The sequence below is a fragment of the Bison bison genome, unplaced genomic scaffold, assembly GCF_000754665.1.
Source record: "Bison bison bison isolate TAMUID 2011002044 unplaced genomic scaffold, Bison_UMD1.0 scf7180017864260, whole genome shotgun sequence".
Lineage (NCBI taxonomy): Eukaryota > Metazoa > Chordata > Mammalia > Artiodactyla > Bovidae > Bison > Bison bison.
Genome location: NW_011494832.1, coordinates 187,350 through 209,588, shown reverse-complemented (window position 1 = coordinate 209,588; position 22,239 = coordinate 187,350). Strand labels below are relative to the sequence as shown.

The 22,239-nt window shown below is 41.2% G+C and overlaps 1 protein-coding gene across 2 annotated transcripts in view; it reads right to left on the bottom strand.

Moving 5' to 3' along the window:
• Window positions 1-22,239, bottom strand: part of NAPEPLD (N-acyl phosphatidylethanolamine phospholipase D) — a 91,783-nt gene that overhangs the window by 57,525 nt on the left and 12,019 nt on the right. Inside the window, exon 1 of one of the 2 annotated variants that reach the window (XM_010848083.1) lies at window positions 269-316. The exons of the other annotated variant lie outside the window; for it this stretch is intronic. The gene's annotated coding sequence lies outside the window, so the exon portion shown is untranslated. Of the gene's footprint in view, window positions 1-268; window positions 317-22,239 lie in introns of those variants that run through there. 2 annotated transcript variants of the gene reach the window in all.

Here is a 22,239-nt window from a genome sequence, read left to right as displayed (position 1 = left end):
GCTAGGTTCCGCTCCACGTCGCCAGATCACTCACTCATTGTGACCTTCGAATCTGGCAGCCCCCCCAGGGAACTTGGCAGCCCCGGGCTGGCCGGTGCTCTGGCCTTTACCAAGATGGCCGGACCCCGCCGGCGAGGCCGTGTTGGTAAAGGAGGTGTCGCGGCCCGCTACGCCCCTCCCGGCCGGGCCCCTGTCCTTGCCCCACTCGCCCTCCGCACAAGCCCTTCTGACACTATGCAGGCTATCTTGTCCTAGACCAGACGCTAACTTGCAGATAGCTTGAACAGCTCCCGGATCAGCCGCCCATTGCTAAAATTAAATGGAAGCGTGGTGGCGGTTCTTAGCCTGCGCTATCCTAGTAGGCCAGTGAAAGTGAAAGTGAAGTCGCTTACCCGTGTCCGACTCTTTGCGACCCCATTGACTGTAGCCTATCAGGCTCCTCCCCATGGGATTTTCCAGGATTTTCCAGGCAAGAGTGCTGGAGTGGATTGCCATTTCCTTCTCCAGGGGATCTTCCCGACCCAGGAATGAACCCGGGTCTCCCTCATTGCAGGCAGACGCTTTGTCTGAGCCACCAGGGAAGCTTAGGTAGCAAGAAACTTACAGTGATGACCAAATACCACCAGATTACTATTCTTAGCTTTTCCCCAAGTTTTCATTTTTGAGTTGCAGGATGCAATTCATTGTTTTTTAAAGTGTTTTAAAGTATAGACAGATGCAAATAGAATTCAACAATGAGTGGTTGGGTGTTCACGGGCCAGAAAGAAATGCCTTCAGCCTGGGCCTCCGAATGCAGATACAACTGCGGGAAAATGCAAAACAAATTACTTTGCAATTTGAAGGTGAACGTGCCAAGTGTAATAGCGTAGGAATGTAAAGCAGATTATATCAGGTGTGGACTTTTACCTCCTCGGGGAGCTTGCAGCTGAATCTTATTGACTTAAGGGTGATTAAGAGCTGCTTGTTCCTGGGTCACAGTGTTCCTCGCTGCAGCAGGGAAAAGAAACAGCGCTACAAAACCAAACTATAAATTGAAGCTACTGATAGCTCAGGAGGTCCTCACAGTGCCCTTAGCAGAGGAACTTTTGAAAAATGTCCTCTGCTCCCCTCACCCCAATTCTTTATGATGATGTTCAAATATACAGAAAATAGAGATACCTTTTTGTTATACTGTCTGAATAAATTGCAGGTATCAAAATCAATCACCCCTAAATACTTCAGCCTGTGTCTTCTAAAAAAATAAGAACATTCGCCTCAGAAATCACAATACCAGTACCACATCTAAGACAACAATTCCCTGATGGTGTTTAACATCCAGTCCATTTTCAAGTTATGTGATTGTCCCAAGAAGGTCTTTTAAGCCTTTTTTCCCCCTAAACTAAGATATTGCCTAGGCTCATGCACTGCATTAATGTTTATGCTTTCTAAACTCTGGAATATCACATAAACTTTATGGATTGTGTTGTCATTTCTACTCAACTTCTGTTGTAGAAAGGGGGGCCCCCTCACCCAGGGCCCCAAGAACGGGCTCTTGTCTAACACTCAGAAAAGAACTGTCGGAGGAGACATGTGCTGACAAAGAAACTTTATTGGAAGAAGGCACCCGAGCAGAGAGCAACAAGGTAAGGGAACCCAGGAGAACTGCTCTGCTTTCAGGTTTTATGGTGATGGGATTAATTTCCAGGTTGTCTTTAGCCAGTCATTCTGACTCAGAGTCCTTCTGGTGGTGCATGCCTTGTTCAGCCAACATGGATGCCAGACAGAAGGATTTTGGGAGGTGGTCAGACACCGAACCCTTCTGGTTGGTGGTGGCTTATTAGTTCCCTGTTCCTTACCAGGACCTCCTGTTGTAAAACAAGTCATGCAAATAGTTACTATGGTGCCTGGCCAGGGTGGGCGGTTTCAGTCAGTGTGCTTCCCCTAACACTTCTAAAGCTTAATTTTTCTTGACAATGAAAAGCTGTTTAGTATACCAATTTTTGTCATTCCAGGCAAAACTACCTTGTCCTGCTTCACAGTACAGAGCAGAATGAATGCTGTGCCTCTTGCATTTCACTCATGGTTTAATTTTAGATCCTGACCTGCTGAATTGGGTTTTCTATGTCCTTCGCTCTTTGGTGACCCCTAGAAAGTCAGGCATTTGGCATATAATGGTTTGTCTTTTAAGTTGTCACTGTTAAAAATAAGACAACAAGCCTAAAATGGAGTCAATTAATGCTTAGCTCCACATCACCAAATGGAGACTTATAATGTCAGCCTCTCCTGGAACTGGAATCTTAAACCAGTCAATCAAGGAATCACCTGGTCAGCACTAGTGAGATAATCAGCCTGATATATCTATGTCATGACACGACACACCCAGACCCACATCATCCCCTAAAGGAAAGTGACCTTGTCACAACCAATTCACTTTCTGCTAGTATGACTTCCAGGTCCCACTCCCTTCTGCCTGTAAAGTTCTTTAATTTTGTACAATGCCTGGGAGCTTCTTTCTATCTATGAGATGGGATGCTGCCAAATTCATGAATCACTGAATAAAGCCTATAAGATCTTTAAAATTTACTGTTGAATTTTTTAAAAAATTACTTCTTTTTTAAATGTTAATTAATGCTGTAAAGAAGAGGAGCAAATTTACACAGATCCCTTAAGTAGTTAGGTGGGCCAAGGTAACATTTCTGGAGACTAGTATTAAATGAGCTTATTTTAAATACTTCACAAAATCTTAGGCTCTACTTAAATAACTTCTGTAAAACCACATATAAACCAATTTTAGCACAATAGCTCATCTGTAAAGTGAGTTCTGCAATCAGTATTGTCCTTTCTTTTCCCAACTCCAAGCCTAAAGGCACAGAGGACTAGAGCACCACGTGACTACTTACTGCTGCTGCTGCTAAGTCACTTATGCTGCTGCTGCTGCTGCTGCTAAGTCGCTTCAGTCGTGTCCGACTCTGTGCGACCCCATAGACGGCAGCCCACCGGCCTGCCCCGTCCCTGGGATTCTCCAGGCAAGAACACTGGAGTGGGTTGCCATTTCCTTCTCCAATGCATGAAGGTGAAAAGTGAAAGTGAAGTCGCTCAGTCGTGTAACTTACTAGGGGAGTTTAATTTAATGTGTATTTATAGCAGCACCTGTGGAATTAACTACTGCATTCACCTCCAGTTAAATCAGAAGTTGTTTACATGAACATTAAGAATCTATCACTTCAGTTCAGTTCAGTCGCTCAGTCGTGTCTGACTCTTTGCAACCCTATGAATTGCAGCACACCAGGCCTCCCTGTCCATCACCAACTCCCGGAGTTCACTCAAACTCATGTCCTTCGAGTCGGTGATGCCATCCAGCCATCTCATCCTCTGCCATCCCCTTCTCCTCCTGCCCCCAATCCCTCCCAGGATCAGAGTCTTTTCCAATGAGTCAACTCTTCCCATGAGGTGGCCAAAGTACTGGAGTTTCAGCTTTAGCATCATTCCTTCCAAAGAACGTCCAGGACTGATCTCCTTCAGAATGGACTGGTTGGACCTCCTTGCAGTCCAAGGGACTCTCAAGAGTCTTCTCCAACACCATAGTTCAAAAGCATCAATTCTTTGATGCTCAGCTTTCTTCACAGTCCAACTCTCACATCCATACATGACTACTGGAAAAACCATAGCCTTGACTAGATTGACCTTTGTTATAGATAACTCCAAATAGCAATGAGGCAGCTAACATCTAAATCTGCCATTAACTACTTCTTTGACCTTGGAAAATACACATCACCAGGCCCCCACTCCTACCCTCCAAAATGACCAAGTCTCTATGGCCACTTACAGTTGTAACATTCAATGACTCTAATAAAAAAGATTGTGGGGGGCGGGTTAAATATGTGAAGACTGCATGCTGATTACAGGGTAAGTTGGATTGCATTAAGCCAATGATCAACCAAAGTTGACCTGAGGACCAGATCTAACCTGCCCCCTAGTTTGTTTTGGTTCTGATTCAAACTAGTTCTCAGAATATAAAATCCTCAAATTTTACATTATAGTAATACTTTTTCATTTCTTGTATTGCAGTAAAAAACACATAACTAAAATGGTTAAGGTAGAAATTCTTAAAGGTACAGTTCAGTAGCGTTAAGTATGTTCACATTGATGGCAAACAGATCTCTAGGATGTTTTCATTGTGCAAATCTAAAATTCTATACTCATTAAACAATACTCTCTTTCCCTCCCAACTCCCAGGCCTTGGTAACCACCATTCTATTTTCTGTTTAGGTGGATTTGACTGTTCAAAAACCTCGTCCAAATGGAATCATCCATGCTCCCTTCAGCAACACATAAACAAATAGAATTATCCAATATTTGTCTCTTTATGACTGCCTTCTTTTTTTTTTTTAAGTCTTTATTGAATTTGTTACAATATTACTTGTTTTATGTTTTGGTTTTTGGCCATGAGGCACGTGGGTATTGAATCCCCAACCCCTGCACTGGAAGGCTAAGTCTCCACACTGGACCTCCAGGGAAGTCCCATGTCTTCTCTTAGTGTGATTTTCTCAAGGTTCAGCCATGTTATAGCATGTGACAAGGTTTTCTTCCTTTTTAAGGCTGAATAGTATTCCATTGTATGTATTTGCCATATTTTATTTATCCATTCATCCATCAATGGACATTTGGGCTGCCCCTACAGATAAGACTGTCAGATATTTCTCCAGAAAAGATGGGTTTATTTGGGGTCAGCAGAGAATTGCAATCCAAGGTCTGCAACCATGGTGAGCCATGTGCAAGTCCCAAGAGAGCAATGGAAGGAGCATCCTTTCATGGAGGAGGAAAGGGAGTTGGGAGGGCTCAGGAAACAAAGAGTTCATGACTTCCCATTGGCTGAATCCTTGCCAGGAAAGAAGAGTCTTTCTCCTTTCCATTGGGCTCTGCTATCATCGTACGGTGTGACAGCTTCCCCTTCTGGTCTCCCAACTCTATTTAATTGAGGTTTATTAACTTTTTTATACTTTCCATAGTGACTACATCATTTTACAGTTCCACCAATAGTACACAAGTGTTTCAATATCTCCATATCTTCATCACTTGTCATTTCTGTTTTATTGATAGTAGCCACGTTTTATTGATAGTAGGGTATGAGGTGATATTTTGTTGTGATTTTGATCTGCATTTCTCTGATGATTAGGGATGTTGAACATCTTTTTGTACATTTGTTGGCCGTTTATTAATATATACCATCTTGGAGAAATTTCCATTTGAACTCCTTTGCCCATTTTTAAATTGAGTGATTTCTGTTGTTGAGTTGTAGAATTCTTTATATACTCTGGATATTAACCGCTTATCAGAAATATTTTTTGCAAATGTTTTCTTATATTCCATAGGTTCTTTTCACTTTATTAATTGTGTCCTTGATGCACAAAAGTTTAAGTTTGGTATAGTCCCATTTGTCTATTCTTACTTTTATTACCTGTGCTTTTAATGTCATATCTAAGAAATCACTGCCAGTCCAATGTCATCCTTTTCTTCAGTTTTCTTCAGTTTTATAGTTTTTATATGGCCTGTGAGCTAAGAATGATTTTTTTTTTACAGTTTTACATGCATGATTGAGAGGAAATTAAAAAAATAATACTTTATGATACCTGAAAATTCTGTAAAAATCAAATTTCAGGGTCCATAAAAGTTTTATTTATATAAAGTCATATTAATTCATTTATATATCATCTGACTACTTTTGCAATACAAGGGCGGAAGTGGGTAGTTGCCACAGAGACATGACCCACAAAGCCTAAAATATCTAACCTTTTACCAAAAAAGGTTGCTGACTTCTGTGTTAGGTTATTTTTCAATCATGAAACTTTATATATATATATATATATATATATAAAACCATCAACGGTGAAAGAGGAAACTTAAAGTAACCAATACATATGTATTTTGTGATTAAGAAAAATTATTAGACTTCAAGGGTTTTTTTAGACTTTTCTATTTGATTTTAGTTTTCATTTAACTTTTAAAACATAAGTTTTAACTTAAAACACTGCTCATGTTGACTATACACTTTAGTGTTTAATCCTTATGTTATTAGCTTGTCAGGTTGAATCCACTGACAAAATAACCAGAAGAATATGGGAAGACCCACTTTGATTATCTCCAATGAGAGAGGACTCCTCCTACACCTAAGTGGTTGAAAGAATATGATGTGAGGGAAGTCTTCATCTGGGCACACTGCCTGAGAAAAAATCAGCCTTCTTTGTTCTCATGCTTTTCTGCTAACATTATTTTGGGTTTCCATGCAGCTGAATTACACAGTTAAAACCAAAGATTGGAATTTAGAATAAAGAATCAGATACTTTTCAAACTCTAAACAGCAAAAACTGACTGCTAATGTTGAAGACATTAAATCTTATTTATCCTCTTCACTCTAGCTAACTAAACATTTTATCTTATGATGGCTGGACCTTAAAATAGACACTTCCCTATTGACTCGTTGTATTAATATAACTTCTTTTTATATTCAGTTCGCTGCCCAAAGAAACAATACAATGTTAATTCGACTTGGATGACATTTATTATGGCAGAGAGAGAAAAGATTTCTTGCCTTCTTCCCAACAAACACCTCAGGTTACCTGATTTTTCAGAGATTGAGGACTAGTGAGGGTTTCTTGTCCAGTCCTCCTCCCCAAATTCCCAAGTCCTCAGCCAACAACAGCTGTGTGTCAACTGCTTCCAATTCAAGAACAAAGAACATGGCTCCCTGTGTTACACTAAAGAATCCTCTCTTCCCCTGAAAATATTCACCCCGTAAGCCCCAGAGCCTGTGAATATTACCTTATGTAGCAAAAAGATTTACACATGTGATTAAGGATCTTAAGACGGGGAGATCAGCCTGGATTATCCACGTGGACCCTACATGTAATCACAAGGGACCTAAGAAGGAATCAGCAAGCAGGTCAAAGAGAAGCAGCCCTGTGGTGCCAGCAGCGGGGACCCGTGTGATGCAGCCACCGCCAAGGAAGGTGGGCAGCCTCTGGAAGAAACCAGCCTTGCTGACACCATGACTTTAGCCCAGTGAAAACGACTATGACTTTTGGCTTCAGAACTGTAAGAAGATACATAAACATGTATAAACCACCAAATTTATAGTACTTTGTTACAGTAGCAATGGGAAACCAATATATTCTCCTCTAAACAGTCTTTGAAGTGTGATAACAATGTATATAAAATATTTGTCAATTAGCATAGTTAATGAATGGGCACATACGTCTAAACTCTATACTTTGACTTCCAAGTTGAGCTCTGAGAGACCCAATTTCCAGGCTTTGTAGGACCAGTATTTCAGGTTGATGCCAGGAGTCATGGTTGCAGGATTCAGATAAAGGAGCAGACCTTGGGTGGGAGAGATCGGTAAGGAAGCAGAATTGACAAACCTAAAATGTGTTTCTTGACATGAGCAAGAAACGCAAGGCTCGGGAAGTTTTTCTTACCAACTCTCACTTTACCTGCCTAAAAGAATTTAGACAGAAGGCCTATTCCAGAAAAAAGAACTATCACCAGAGTTATCTATAGCAGGCGTCCCCAACCTCTAAGAACCAGTACCTCCTTTCAAATCAGCAGCAGCATTAAATTAAAGTGCACAATAAATATAATGCTCTTGAATCATCCCAAAACCACCCACCCTTTCCCAGTCCGAGGAAAAGTTGTCTTGCACAAAACCAGTCCCCAGTGCCAAAAAGTTTGGGGACCGCTGATCTATAGTATAATATGAACTAGGTGTGGTAGACGGGAAGGAACCTAGAAAAGCCTGTTAAAATTCTCCTCTGTGTCCCATTGTTTGTTTGTCCCAGCAAATATGTATTTACTAAACCTCTGCTCTCTTCATTCTTCCTACGAATTTACTTATTTTTCAAGTCCCAGACTTCTACTCTCATCTCCTTGGTGTAGGATGACCTCATTTTACTCTCTGGAATCTCCTGTATTTATTTGGATTCCCTGTACATCATGGGCTTCTCTGCGGTTCAGATGGTAAAGAATCCATCTGCAATGCAGAAGACCTAGGTTCAATTCCTGGGTTGGGAAGATCCCTGGTGAAGGAAATGGCAACTCACTCCAGTATTCTTGCCTGGAGAATCCCCATGGACAGAGGAGCCTGGCTATAGTCCATGGGGTTGCAAAGAGTCAGACATGACTGAGCAGCTAAGCACAGTACATTCGTAATTAAATTTTTTTCAGCTGTTTGTCTGTCTTATGTCATTTTAATTATTCAACCAGCCAAAAGAATTAAGAGGGGAAGGGGAAAATATTTTCTCCTCCCAGCAGATTGCTTCTGGTCCTACTGTGTCATTAAGTACCATTAAGTCATTAAGTACCCTGAGCCTCTATGAGGTTAATTTACATAATCCCTAAGATCCCTTCTAATTCCAAAATTCAGAGCTGAAGCAAAACATGGTTTAACTTTGAATTTCACATTCACATGTTCCTGTTGTGACAGTCACTCTTCAGCTAACCTTTTCGGCCTCCCCTGTCCACCAAGAGCCTGCATGTCAACCACACACTTATCTGCACTTGTGTACACGCTGCTTCTTCTGCTTAGAATGATCTTCCCTGGCTTCACCCTTAAGCACTCAGGATCATCTCGCAACACTCAAATCAAGAATCACCATCTTTGAGGAGCTTTCCCACCTTCTCAAAGCAGAATGGCCAACTCTACCTTCATGCCGTCAGTTCAGTTCAGTTCATTTCAGTCGCTCAATCATATCTGAGTCTTTGCGACCCCATGGACTGCACCAACTCCCGGAGCTTACTCAAACTCATGTCCATCAAGTCAGTGATGCCATCCAACCATTTCATCCTCTGTCATCCCCTTCTCCTCCTGCCTTCAGTCTTTCCCAGCATCAGGGTCTTTTCCAATGAGTCAGTTCTTCACACCAGGTGGCCAAAGTATTGGAGTTTCAGGCTCAACATCATTCCTTCCAATGAATATTCAGGACTGATCTCCTTTAGGATGGACTGGTTGGATCTCCTTGCAGTCCAAGGGACTCTCAAGAGTCTTCTCCAACACCACAGTTCAAAAGCATCAATTCTTCAGTGCTCAGCTTTTCTCTCACATCATGACTACTGGAAAAACCATAGCTTTGACTAGATGGACCTTTGTTGGCAAAGTAATGTTTCTGCTTTTAATATGCTGTCTAGGTTGGTCATAGCTTTTCTTCCAAGGAGCAAGCATCTTTTAATTTCATGGCTGCAATCACTATCTGCAGTCCCCCAAAAATAAAGTCTGTCACTGTTTCTATTGTTTCCCCATTTATTTGTCATGAAGTGATGGGACCAGATGCCACGATCTTTGTTTTTTGAATGCTGAGTTTTAAGCCAGCTTTTTCACTCTCCTCTTTCACTTCCATCAAAAAGCTCTTTAGTTCTTCTTTGCTTTCTGACATAAGGGTGGTGTCATCTGCGTACCTGAGGTTATTGATATTTCTTTTGGCAATCTTGATTCCAGTTTGTGCTTCATCTAGCCCAGCATTTCACATGATGTACTGTGCATTTAAGTTAAATATGCAGGGTGACAATATACAGCTTTGACATACACCTTCATGCTGTCAGAGAACTATTAAAGCAGGGAGCAAATTATAGTGTGACAATTTGTTTCCATTTCTGTTTCCCCAAACCAGGATGTGGGCTACTCACATGCAGATACTCTGCTTTGATTCATATTTATACCTCTAGCACCTACTACTGTGCTTGGCACACAACAGACACTTCTATTGTGTCTGTGGACTGAATAAATAGATTATGATTTACTGAATTCTGAAGAATCCACGTGGGGCTGGGCAGGAGTGGGAATTGGAGGGGGGATGGAAGGGAAGTACAAGAGGACAGGAAATTTATGTTTCTGCAAGACTTCCAGAGCCCTGGAGAAAAAAATGAGGCTGATGTGTGTGATGATTTAATTCAAGGCCGTCCTCAGATACTCATTGTACATGCAATCTAGCATTTCTCTTGACCTTGCTTCAAAGCCAGTTTTAAGTGGAGTTAGCAGCAGCAGCAGCAGCAGCAGCAGCAACAGTATGAGCTGCCTCACACAGCAATCTGCTGATTAGCCTCTTAACTGAGGTGGACGGCAGGCAGCCACACGTGATTTGTCAGCTTTGCATCCTTGTGTGCCGCTAGGCAGAGGCCACAATTCTAGAATTTTATGGTAGCTTAGTTAACAACTCTGTCCTTACAGACCATTCTGAGTAACACTCATAAAACTGTCTACATTCAGGGTTCTTTCTTAGGCATCAGAAATACCCTCCCCCTGCTCCTTGAGTGATCTGGATATGCCTTCCGTTTTCTTGAAACAAAGTAAAAATGACAAATCTACTCAGAAAACCTCCTTAAAGTGGAAATGAGGTTATCATTTCCATACTTTAGAAAACCTGTGTCGTATTTTCACAATATATAGACTGATAGTAATTTACTGTTTGTCTCTGATCATGCATTTCTCTTTATGATGTAGTCATCTCTGTATGTTCCTTTGCTGTATTATTCCATATTCTTGTGTCGGTTTAGAGTTTTAACATTTGAGATTCAGCTTATTATTTTGGGGCACCACTTACTGTACATTTTCCACATACCAGACACTATGCTAAGGGCTTTACAAAGCTTTTAGTCCTCATAACAAACTCAGGCACTAAGCATTATTTTACTCTTTATTTTTTAGAGGAGGGAGCTGAGAGTTTTAGAGGCTAATTAACTTTTCTGAAGGCACAAGGCTAATAAGACATGGAAGCAAGACCCATAAGAGTTGGAGAGTTGTGTCTTTGGAGAGTTCTTCTCTCCATTTCAATTCTTAGGGAAAAAAAAAAAAAACAGTTAATTTATAATAGTATATTAGTTTCAGGTATACAGCATAGTGATTCAGTATTTTTTATAGATTATACTCCATTAAAAGTTATTACCAAATAATGGCTATAATTTCCTGTGCTGTAAAATATGTCCTTGTTATATCTGGTTGATACATAGTGGTTTGTATCAATCCCGTACCCCTAGCTTGCCCCTCCCCTCTCCCCACTGGTATCTCCTAGTTTATTTTCTATACCTGTGAGCCTGTTTCTCTTTTGCTATATACATTCATATATTTAAAGAGGTAATGAGAGAGACAGGGCTGGGGGGAGGGATTAGACAGAAGTGACTGGAAAGGTATCTTTGAAAAGATGAAATTTAAGCTGAGACTTAAATGATGAGGAGTTACTCTTGTCCAAAATCTCTGTTAAAAAAAAAAAAAATCTCTGTAAGCATATTACCACACATTCCAGCTAAGTCTAGCAAAGGCTTGAGTACTGGAATGAGGTTAGTGTTCAGGAGCAGCAGAAAGAAGGCCAATGTAGTTGGACTACTGGGAGAAAGGGGAAGAGATGGAGAAGATAAAATCAGAAAGGCAGATAGAGGCCAGATCATTTAGGAGCCACTTAGGAGTTTTAAATATGGAGTGTGTGTTGAGGGTAGGGAGCATGATCTGGTTTAAACAAAGAGCAGAACATGGTAACTCACAGATACTGCCTGGAGATGCCTTACTCAAGGTGTTTGGGCCTGGAGGGCACTTAGCGTATTGTGTTGCTCAGTCCATTCATCCAGAAATTTCTGTCACTTAGAATCTTATAAGCATGTTTTTCAATGTTTCATCCAGGTTATGATACGAACATGAGAGAGGCTGAAGGCCCCAGCCGTCAGTGATAATAGAAAAATCCGAAAGGTCCAGATCACAGTGCAGGAAGGTCAGCTGGAAGAGCAAGGGGATCAATCAACTTTCCTCCCCCTGTTCTCCCTCCACCCTTTTGAAAGAGGAAAATCCTATTTGGAACAAAAAGATGAAAAAATACATCTTGGACTGAAAAAGAAAAAAAAAAGCAGCCCTGCTGTCAATCAGCCGGGGAGGAGGAACAGAGAGCCAGCTGCAGAGTTAACAGAAACCATTGTTCTCCCCAGTCTGTAAAATGCCACAACCCTTCTCTTTGAATGACTGCTTCTTTCCTTTCAAGGATGCCTCAACCCATCTTATTATTCTCATCTCTTACTGGGGATTCCTAGTTGCTAACCACCCTCCATTCCTGGCAGTACCCGCTTCTCTTAAGCCCACAGCAGAAACAGCATTCAGTACAGGAGCTGTGCCTGTTTCCCTTATGCCCTTCTCGGAATCCTTCAGAAGGAACCTAAGCTTTACAAAATGCTTTCCTCCTCCCTGTCTTTAATGGTCTCCCTCATTGCGTGGGGTCAGTAAGTCTGGTTTTGTGGGACCACAGGTTTGTGCCTGAGGATCTTACTACCTGGCTCATTCTTACCCCTCCTTGCTTGCTTTCCTCCAATGACTCTAAAATATGGTCATGGTGAGGTCATGATTCAATTTTTAAACTGAGATACTGGAATTTGGAATTGTAAAAGACAAAGATGCAGCCAGCTCTCATTTATGTGCTGTTTGATTAGTGGAGACGGCAGTGATACTGCTAGTTTTGCTACAGAAGAGTGGGTAGGGGACTGGGACTCAAAGTCCTTTCCGAAACCCGTGACCTCAAACTCTTCCGCCAGAATTCCTGTTCCTATTGACAATTTCCTTCAACTTGCAGTGTCTAATCTTTAAAAAACTTCTCTAGTTTTGTATAAAAAGGGTTCCAATGGCTATCAGCTAATCTTTATTTTCAGGGTTTCCAGAATTAGCAAAATGGCCAGAAAAAAATTCTCAAGCTACTACAAGGAATATTTATGTTTTCTGAAAGTTAAGGACAGAGTTCACTTATTAAAATATGGAAATACAAATATATGTTATTGAGACTACCAGCTCCACTCTTGACTTTCCCACGAATAGAAATTTTACTGTTTTAACATAAATCATAGGTTGCAAGTATGATGTTACCCCCAAGAACAGAAAAACTGGAGTCACCTGTGCTCAGATACAGTGAAGAGTAAATGTGTTCCGGGAGTAGAAAGATCCTGGATTAGAAGTCACACACATTTTGGATTGCTTTTTTGTAACTCTATGACCTTGGGCTATTGCTCATCCTCTAAGCCCCAGTTTCCTCATTTATCAAACAGAGATAATTACACCTTCCTCACGGGGGTGTTTTGAGTAAGAGTGTATGCAAAGCCCTGGCACAGTGACTGACACACAGTAGGTGCTCATCGAGCAGTTGCTATCTTTATTAATATCAGGTTAGTCCACCGACCGCTTCATTCCTGCTCCCCCATACTGCGATACCACTCACACCACTCCAGCCTCTACTCCACCAAGGGTGGCCCAGCTCTGGGCCCGTGTGCAGGCTAATCCTGACTGCAATGTCCACCCATCTCCACTGCTGACTTTCTTGCCCTCCTGCTTTTGCTTTGAGATCTGGCCCCCTGCCATGTTCCCACGGGCCTGCGCCTTGGTGCTCCATCCATTATCAAGTCTCCCTCTTTGGGACCCTCCTGTCAAACTTCCCAGCCCTCATAATCCTTCCTCCACCAGGAGGATCAAGGACAAGATTCCTGCTCATGAGGCCAGTCCAATAACATGGTTCTACCACGAGCTAACAAGCCTCCCTGATCCCACTGCTTGGAGTTCCAAGTGTTACCTGTTCTGTCGTTCCAGGCCTTGGCCCTCATCAGTTGGGGGATTCCAGTTACTAGGAGCTAAATCCCCCCTCACCTGGCTTGGGCAGTGTGTCCCACTTTCTGGAATACACCTTTCTCCTAGTATCTTTTCTCTAAATACCTGTCCCAACCCAGCTATGAGGTCTGATTCCCGAATTCTGTTTATGTCTCCTGCCTATTCGTACTGGAAGACAGATCAGGGTAGTAGAACCATCATACTGAGGGGCACACTGAGGTGCATAAAATCTGGTTAAGTCCTTGACCTTTTGACCTTGAAAATGGTCATGGAGACTGCAAATATGAGGATTAAAGTACTCTGGGGATGCAGGCAGGTCACTGCATCTGTGGAGCTTTAATCTGATGTTCATATATTAAAGAACTGGAGAGTTCAGCTGCTCCTAGCATTAATATTTACTGGGACTGAGCTTCAGTGTAGATAGTAGATTAGTGCTGTAGTATCACCAATTCTTATACAACACAGCTGTCAGTTGGTTGTTGACTGTATTTGGGAGCTTAAAAGTATTAAGAAGCAAGCATAGCGGGTACTATTTTGCCAACACTGTCTCCTAGGTGTGCCCAATTTGGACCAGCAGGTCACTGGGCTCAATCACCTTGAACCTGATGAGGCACCTGGACAAACCTCAAGCAACAGTGTGTTGTTCTGAAGAACTGTTTCTCTAATGCTTCTATCTGCCTGTTGGCATTAATCTAAGTTATAAAGAAGACAATTAAAAAGAGCATTTTAGATGACAAAACAATGCATACTCGCTTTAGAAACTAAGAAAATACAGTGAAATACAAAAAAAGCAGATAAAATCACCATTCACCACAGCATCTAGAGATAAACATTGCTAACATTTTTATGCTATCATATTTGCCAGTTTTAAAATAACTCTGTTTGACTCACAGACTTACAGGATGAACTTACGGTTGCCATGGGGGAAGAAGAGTGGAAAGGGATAATTAGGGAGTTTGGGATAAACTTGGACACATAGCTATATTTAAAATGGATGACCAACAAGGACCTACTGTATAGCACATGGAACTCTGCTCAATGTTATGCGCTGGCTTGGAAGGGAGGGGAGATTGAAGGAGAACGGATACACATATATGTATGGCCGAGTCCTTTCGCTGTTATTCACCAGAAACTATCACAACATTGTTTGTTAATCAGCTATACTTCAATACAAAATAAAAAGTTTAAAAAACGCATAAAATCCCACACCAAGAGCCTATTTACCACAATTACTAAAGTTAATATTATTGATTTTGAAAATCATCATAAAAATAAAGCATATCATTATGTTTAAAAATAGCTCTGCATATAATAATATGTGTTTATTAGGAAATAACACTTGGGGGAAAAATAATGACAGTAATGACCACTTCCTGAGAGCACTTATGTGCCGGCTTCTGTACTAAGTGGCTTAACCTATTTAATTCTCCCAACGGTGCTGTAAGGTAAGCTGGTGAAGTAAGCAAAAGTGGATTCAAATGAGGCAGCCTGTCTGGAGTGTGTGTTCTTACCCAACACACTACACAAAGAAAGCAGAAGCTACTCATAATCCCAGTGGACTCACAGGACTGCTTTTCACATGTTACATTTCAAGAAACAAATTTCAGATATCACCAGATGCATTTTGTGATTTAAGAAGCAAGAGCAATATTAAACAAAGCATCAGTAACATTTAATAGCTCTTTTATATGGCGCTGCTCCAAACTTAGCCATTTTCTCTCACAAGCAAAATGATGCCATAGAAACTAACCTTTTGTCAATTCGTTTATTTCTTAATGCATTTGATCAACTAAACTGAGCATCAGTGACTAAAGGGAAAAAGCCCGAATAAAGAGGAAAATAAAGAAAAACAGCAGTGCCTAAATAAGCTGGGATGGAAGACAGCTCAGATATAACTTCCTGAACCGACAGTTTAAAATTAGCCTCTTCTGGACTAGATGACTCTTCCATGGACTATTGTGAGTTATTTTGCTGGTCTACCAGCACCCTCTCTGGCATGCTTTGATCCATTTTTCACAGACAGTAGCAAGAGTTTCCTTGTAAAACACAAATTTTGGCCTTCTACCTCTTAGAATGAAGACAAGCTCCTTACCTGTCTCACCGGACTCTGCAAACCTCACTCTTAAAGTATCACAGGTTTCCACAGGTGCTAAGACTCCTACGCCTCCACCTCCCAGCAGTCCCCGCTGGGCCCTCTGCCTGCATCACCATCCACAACGCATTTTCTCCTTCCTCAGCTCAAAGGAGTTTTCTCATAGGAGTCTTTCCTGACTTCCCGGAATAGGACACGTTCCCATCCACTGAGTACGTACACGGCATTGTCCGCCTCTCCTTAGCATGTCACAATCCCAGTTTTGCACTGGTGCATTTGACCATTTATTTGACATCTGTCTCGCTGACGAGAGTGTGAACTCCATGAGAACAGGCTCCGTGTCAGCAATGGATCCCCAAAGCCTAGCATGGTGCCCAGAGCAGAGTAGGCACCCAAAAAGTTAGTCAATGAATGACTAAATAAATATTTACTGAGAAATTTACTATTTTTATAATAAGTTGCTATATGAATTACTGTGTAATTGAGATAAGTTAATATATGTAATATTAAGAAAAAAACAGACTGATACAGAATGAACACTAAGTTGAATTTAATGTCCCAATTTGTTTTTCAGTCGCTAACTCATGTCCAACTCTTTGTGACCTCATGGACTGCAGCACACCAGGCTTCCCTGTCTTTCACTATCTCCTGGAGTTTGCTCAAATTCATGTCCATAGAGTCGGTGATGTTATATAACCATCTCATCCTCTGTCGTCCTCTTCTCTTTTTGCCTTCAACCTTTCCCAGCATCAGGTTCTTTTTGACTGAGTTGGCTCTTCACATCAGATGGCCAAAGTACTGGAGCATCAGCTTCAGCATCAATCCTTCCAATGAATATTCAGGGTTGATTTCCTTTAGGACTGACTGGTTTGATCTCCTTGCAGTCCAAGGGGTTCTTAAGAATCTTCTCCAGAACCACAATTCAAAAGCATCAATTCTTTGGCACTTAGCCTTTTTTATGGTCCAACTCTTACATCTGTACATGATTACTGGAAAAAAATCACAGCTTTGACTTACATGGACCTTTGTCAGCAAAGTGATGTCTTTGGTTTTTAATACCATGGACTACAGCCCACTGGGCTCCTCTGCCAGTGAAATGTTTCAGGCAAGAATACTGAAGTGGGGTGCCATTTCCTACTCCAAGGGATCCTCCAGATCCAGGGATCAAACCCATGTCTCCTGAGTCTCCTGCATTGGCAGGCTGATTCTTTACCACTAGCACCACATGGGAACAAACAACAGGTTTGTTGTTTGATGCAACAGGAAAGGATTCATCTCTGTGAGATGCAGCCTTGAGGAATGGACTTGATACAGGGTTTTAAAGCCAAATCCACAATGGCTATGATCTAATGGACTTGCTGATGGGTTGAATTCATGAAGTCCACTTGAATTCAGACAGTACAATTAGGTCACAGAAAACTATTTGACCATTGGGATACTTTGGTGCTGGTTCTAACCAATATTCTAAGAAAATCTATTCCAGTTCTTTCCTCTGAAGTTCTGACTGCTTGCTATCTTGCAATTTCCCCTGACTTCCAAAGCTCTGTTCTGCAGATCCTCACTTTGGGGACTTACCCAGAAAGATGATCTTTTTTTTTTAACCTGGTCGGTACATTGGTTTGCATTCATCTCTCCAACAAGGCCAGTGATAACTTTCTCAAAGGATTCTTGTGGAGATTATTAAAACAACTCAAGGGTGGAAGGTAGTAAGTGTGTAATGTACTAGTTAATAAAGATCGTTAGAATTTATTGAAAATGGTGTTAGTGATTCAAACGATAAAATTGTTTTGTATGAGGACCAGTATGCCAGGCCCCACTAAATTTTGCTATGCTAGTAAAGACTATCTCCATTTTTCTATAGATCTTCTAAAGGAGAACAGGAAGGATATCTTATGGCAAATCTCCCTGAACAAGTTTTTCTTCATTATGTTGTTGACCAAAAAATTAATAGTCAATCTGACAAAGAAACAGATATTTTTATTCAAGTCAACCTGAAGATTATAAACCAGGAGATAGTCTTCTAGAAAGCCCTGAAGACTGTTTCAAAGAGGTAAGGATGGGAAAAATGCAAGAAACTGGGTTCTTAAAATTTTCTCCTGAAAATATTTAAGTATTTGAGGTCCAATCTGCCAGTTTCCCCAGAGTCCAAAATGCTTCATCCTGATCTTTGCCCTGAATTCCTTTCAAGGCATATTGCAGGTCAGCAACTACAGCAGCCGGAGAAGACGATGGTACCCCACTCCAGTACTCTTGCCTGGAGAATCCCATGGACGGAGGAACCTGGTGGGCTGCAGTCCATGGGGTCACGAAGAGTCGGACATAACTGAAGTGACTTAGCAGCAGCAGCAGCAGCAACTACAGCAGCTAATGACTTGATCTTTGTAGAACTGGATGGTGGGCTATGTTCTTTATTTTACAGAGTCCTCTTTTTAGTCTTATTTTTGCTAGATTTTAGAGTCATTTCATGATCAATGTGTCCCATGGTACTAGAAACACTCATTCTCAGATCAGGCAAGGATTTCATTGACAGGCTACTCAATATGCTATTATTGGCCTAGGCCTTGTTAACAGTAGCCAAAAGCCCACCTGTCTTACTAGTCTGTCATGGTCCAGGAAATGGTTCCTTCTTGTTGTTCTTCCCATATCTAGAGCTGCACTATTACAATTATTGATCCTATAGAATTATATATTTGGTTAATTGTTTCAAATCACATAGTCATTATTCTTAATAAAGAGGGTCAGTTATACATTTGGTAATGCAAGAACAACAATATTGTAAAATAGGCAGAATACAAATAATGTAGCTAGTAACATTAATAAGGTTATAAGTAAGTAATACTATCTTCTAAGGAGTTACATGACTGGCACCAGAAGAAAAATTGAACTTCATGGTTGAGCTGGTATTTCTGCCCTTGGGGAGGTCTCGTTAATGCATAATGCAGATGTACAATGCACATCCAGAGGGGTGGGAGGAGCTCCAAATGGGCAGAGAAAAACTTTATGTTTAAATTTTTGTCTTACCTTAAAATAATGAATTTTATTTCATCAATATTAAATGAACTCATGTCTTCAGTACCATAAAATTCAAGGCTGAGGTTGTTCTGAGAAATTTCTGAGACATCTCATAGAAGTAAAGCCATAGAACAACAGAAGCCATGAAGCACAGAATTTGGTCAGAGTTCTAGGTTGTTTTTAGCATCTCTCTTCTAGTTCTTCAAAGCTGTGTCATCTTAGCTTCTCAGATCTCCAGTTTCCTCATCCATAAGGTGATCATATCAGCTGACCACCTGGTTGTTTTAAGGACTGAAGAGAAACTTTTCATGGGAAACTTAACTCCCATATAAACTGAGTAATTATTAGTTGTGTATACACTAATATCACTTTTATATACAATAATAATAACTGGCAGGACAAGAAAGGGAATAAAGTTTTAGATAGAGAAGTTAATCATAAACTCAGCATGGGAACTTGATTTTAGGAGGACTCAGTTTCCTATATATGTATGTATCTATACACATGTGCATAATATAGCATATATTTTCCCAAAGAAACTTCCATTTACATGCTGTAAATAAATGAATCATTTTGTTTGTCATTCCCCTCATCATTTTATTTTTAAGGTGGAGAAATGATTTCATGAATCATTCATGCCTGAAAAGGTCTGCTATCTTAGAAGCACCCTGATGTGAGACAAAGTGACAGATCTGCACTTTGTGTGTCTCCTAAAGTTTTTGGTAACTAACGTCTAGAAGCAAAAACTGTGTGTAGGTATTGCAGCCTGATCCTCCCTGAAGGAAAATCCTAAATCACTCCTTTCAAAAGCCTGAGCTTTGCTAATGAGGAACATTGCAATCTGCAGCCATTATGTTTTACTTTAAGCCAGATTTCCTTAACAATTCAAAAGTACAAAGAATCAATCTCAATGCCCTGAAGACTCTCCAGGCTATTGCTCAGCTATTAATCTGGGGGAAAAACCCTATTTTCAACTTAATTGGTTGGAGAACAACCTATAGATATAAAAAAAAAAAAGTGTAATTCACAGCCCACTAATGAACAGCTATTCAGGAAATGCTCATGCTGTGTGAGCACTATGTACATTATAAGAAATATATAAAGCAGCATACTGCTTAATTCACATAAAAATTTTCTGGTCTTATTTGCTTGCTTTATTTTTTCAGTTCCTATCTGCTGCTTCAATGAGTGAAAAGAGCTGCTAGGCAGAAGTCTTTGAAATACTCTGAATTCTGTGCTTATTTTTTATCAAGCCTTCCTGGCTGAATGACAAATGCTGATGCTGGCAAAGCAGTCACAGTAGGACGAGGGAGCAGGGGTTTAGGTGCTTCATTTTCTCAACACTACTTTGTTACTATTGTTATAAATCTTTGGGCAATCAGTTATGGTTTAACTGCCTGTTTAGCCAGATTTTGTTATATCTCAAAAATGAGTTGGGAAACTCTCTATCAAGGCTTAGAATGGTAGAATCTCAGATTCAGAAGAGACCTTAAATCAGGGAAAGTCCTGGCAGAAAACAGGATTCTATGCAAAGGGTTTAAGTGAAGATAATTTAGTGGCAAGATGATTTACAGGGACATGGGCAGGGTTAAGGGATCCAAAAAGGGATGAAGGACTGAGGCAGGAGATAGATGGGCCCAGGGCTGAGCAGCTGGAGCTTGTCCCTTGTGGAGAGATACTCCAAGATGAAGACGAGGAGGAGTTGAGCCCTGCCCAGGTAAGAGACCACATGTTTATCATTCTCAAGGTCAAGGAGACCTTTCCAACCTCACATGTGCAGAAATGCTCCTCGGAGTTAAAAGGGAGGCGGTGACCCCTCATAGTAAATGATGTCAACCTACCCATAGGCCTCTTCACCAGAATACATCTTGGCTAAGAGAAGTGTGCGGACACAGGGGAGGACCCCGAGATAAAGTGAATATGGACTCAGAACCAGGCAAAGCAAGGAAACTGGCCACAGGAAGCCTGGAAGAAATGCCCCATAAGAGTGATTCAAACTACCACAGGGATGTGGCTCTCTCTGAGCCTGCCCATGTGTGCCTATTCACACATACTCTTTTCTCTCCTAATAAACACTTTACTTGTCTCGCTCTTTTCTGTCTTTGAGGGAGTTAATTTCTACAAAGGCTAAGGGCAAGGGGCCTTGTCACTGGCCACTGGTCCCTGGTGGTCTTGTGGTTAGGATTCAGCATTCTAACTGCTGTAGCCTGACTTCAATCTCTGGCTGGGAACTGAAATCCTGCTTCAAGCTTCTGCAGGCTGCGGGCACCGGAGATCACAACCACCCAGGACTAACAGTGGGCTTGGTACTACACTTTGGGCGTGAAGGGCAAGGGCAGAAGACAGTGTTGTGAGTGCTGGAGCTGTGAAGGGAGGAATCTGTAGTCCTACACAGAGGAAGACAGAACCACTGCTGGAACTGAACTCTGAGGCAGGGAAGCATCAGGGAGAAGAACTTCCATCTCCCACTCCCCATCCCTTGGCAGTGCCTCCTATTGGATGAACCCTAGGGGAAGCCAGAGGCGGGGAGCCTGGATGGTGATGTAGCTCAGCTCCCACCTGGGTACAGAGATCAGGGTAGAGAGGGTCAGATGGATGAGGGAGAAGGGTAGAGGATAACCCAACAGACCCTTTGGGGCCCGCAGGTCCAGTGATTCCCAGACCTGGACAGGCAGCAAAGCATGTGGAGATTGGCTTATTCCTTACATAATAACTTCAGTCCAGCCAACTTTAACTACACACCTAACACATGCCAAGCCCTGCTAGAAGCAGGTAAATTTGGAGATGCATAAAGCATCATTTCCTGCCTCAGAGGAACTTAGAGCCTAAGTCAAGACAGACCATAGGGAGATAATTTCAACATAATATGATGTGTATTTGTAGTCATCTACTGCAGCACTGTTTTATAATAGCGAGAGAGGAGGAGAAAGTTATGAGAGTCAGACATGACTTAGTGACTGAACAAATAAATCCATCACTGGGGATTGGTTAAATGATGACACATCAATTCAGTAGAATCCTATGTAATTGTATATTTATAATTTAAAATTGTATATTTAAAACTGTATATTAAAAGATATTTAAACATTTAAGATCTTGATGCAGTGCTATACAGTGATCTGAGATATATTGTTTAATAAAAAACAGGAGTTGAATGTTGTATATAATATGCTGCTATATGTATTTTAAAAAGGAAGGGAGAAAGGAGAAAAAAAGAATATAGAGTGTATATATATGTTCCCCGATGTTCATAGCAGCGCTATTCATAATAGCCAAAACAAGGAAGCTACCTAAATCCTGACCGATAGATAAATGGATGGATAGAAATGATGTATTCTGCACACAATGGAATACTACTCAGCCATTAAAAAGAACAAAATGAAGTCATCTGCAGCAACACGGATGGACCTGGAGATGATCATACTAAGTGAAGTGAGACAGAGATATATAGAATCTAAAATATGGCACTAACGAACCCATCTACAAGACAGAAAGAGCCTCAGACGTAGAGATCAGACTTGTGGTTGCCAAGGGGGAGGGGGAG